The 1,769-nt window shown below is 35.1% G+C and overlaps 1 non-coding gene across 1 annotated transcript; it reads right to left on the bottom strand.

Annotated features, from left to right (window-relative positions):
* Nucleotides 1-1,017: 1,017 nt before the first annotated feature.
* LOC127743333 (small nucleolar RNA R71) lies at nt 1,018-1,121 on the bottom strand. The gene has a single exon (XR_008004725.1). It is a non-coding gene; the product is annotated as a small nucleolar RNA R71 (small nucleolar RNA).
* Nucleotides 1,122-1,769: the final 648 nt, after the last annotated feature.

Raw genomic sequence — 1,769 nt, forward strand, 5'->3', positions numbered from 1 at the left:
TATCTCTTTCAAAAATTTTATTTTTTTTCAAAATTTGATTTCAAAATATCTTATCTAACCTCTTATCTTCTTATCTTTTCAAATTTGATTTTAATATCTTTTTCAACTAACTCTTTGACTTTTTGTTTGTTTCTTATCTTTTTCAAAAACACCTAACTACTTTTCCCTCTCTAATTTTCGAAAATATCTCATCTCTTTTTCAAAAAAATTCTTTTTGTTTTAAATTTTAATTTTAATCTTATCTTATTCCTAATTTTCGAAAATTACTAATTTTTTTTTTTAAAATTATTTTCGAATTTTCTATCTCTTCTCTTTTATTCTATTTAATTATTTAATTACTAACACTTCTCTTCACCTCTCTTCACCTCAATATCCGAACCCACTCTTCTTCATTCTTCACTCTTTCTTCTTCTACTAACATAAAGGAATCTCTATACTATGACATAGAGGATTCCTCTTCCTTTTCTTGTTTTCTTCTCTTTCATATGGCAGGAACAAGGATAAAGGCACTCTTGTTGAAATTGATCCAGAACCTGAAAGGACTCTGAAGAGAAAATTAAGAGAAGCTAAGTTACAACAATCTAAAGGTAACCTTTCAAAAATATCAGAACAAGAGAAGGAGATGGCAGCCGAAAATAATAATAATGCAAGGAGAATGCTTGGTGAGTTCACAAAGCCAACGTCCAAATTTGATGGAAGAAGCATCTCCATCTTGCCATTGGAGCCAATAACTTTGAGCTGAAACCTCAGCTAGTTGCTTTAATGCAACAAAACTGCAAGTTTTATGGACTTCCATTTGAAGATCCTTATCAGTTTTTAACTGAGTTCTTGCAGATCTGTGAGACTGTAAAGACGAATGGAGTTGATCTTGAAGTCTACAGACTCATGCTTTTCCCTTTTGCTGTAAGAGACAGAGCTAGAATATGGTTGGATTCACAATCCAAGGATAGCTTGGACTCCTGGGATAAGCTGGTCACTGCCTTCTTGGATAAATTCTTTCCTCCTCAAAAGCTAAGCAAGCTGAGAGTGGATGTTCAAACCTTCAAACAAAAAGATGGTGAATCCATCTATGAAGCATGGGAAAGATACAAGAAGCTGACCAAAAGATGTCCATCTGACATGTTTTCAGAATGGACCATATTAGATATATTCTATTATGGTCTTTCTGAATTTTCGAAAATGTCATTGGACCATTCTGCAAGTGGATCTATTCACCTAAAGAAAACGCCTGAAGAGGCTCAAGAACTCATTGACAGGGTTGCAAACAACCAATTCATGTACACTTCTGAGAGGAATTCCGTGAATAATGGGATACCTCAGAAGAAAGGAGTTATTAAAATTGATGCTCTGAATGCCATATTGGTACAGAACAAAGTGTTGACTCAACAGGTCAACATGATCTCTCAAAATCTGAATGGATGGCAACATGTATCCAACAGTACTAAAGAGGCAGCTTCTGAAGAAGCTTATGATCCTGAGAACCCTGCAATGGCAGAGGTTAATTACATGGGTGAACCTTATGGAAACACCTATAACTCGTCATGGAGAAATTATCCAAATTTCTCATGGAATGATCAACAAAAGCCTCAACAAGGCTTTAACAATGGTGGACGTAATAGGCTGAGCAATAGCAAGCCATATCCATCATCTTCTCAGCAACAGACAGAGAATCCTGAACAAAACACTTCTAATTTAGCCAATCTAGTCTCTGACCTGTCAAAGGCCACTTTCAGTTTCATGAATGAAACAAGATCCTCCATCAGAAATCT

The sequence above is a fragment of the Arachis duranensis genome, chromosome 10, assembly GCF_000817695.3.
Source record: "Arachis duranensis cultivar V14167 chromosome 10, aradu.V14167.gnm2.J7QH, whole genome shotgun sequence".
NCBI classification, from domain to species: Eukaryota; Viridiplantae; Streptophyta; class Magnoliopsida; order Fabales; family Fabaceae; genus Arachis; species Arachis duranensis.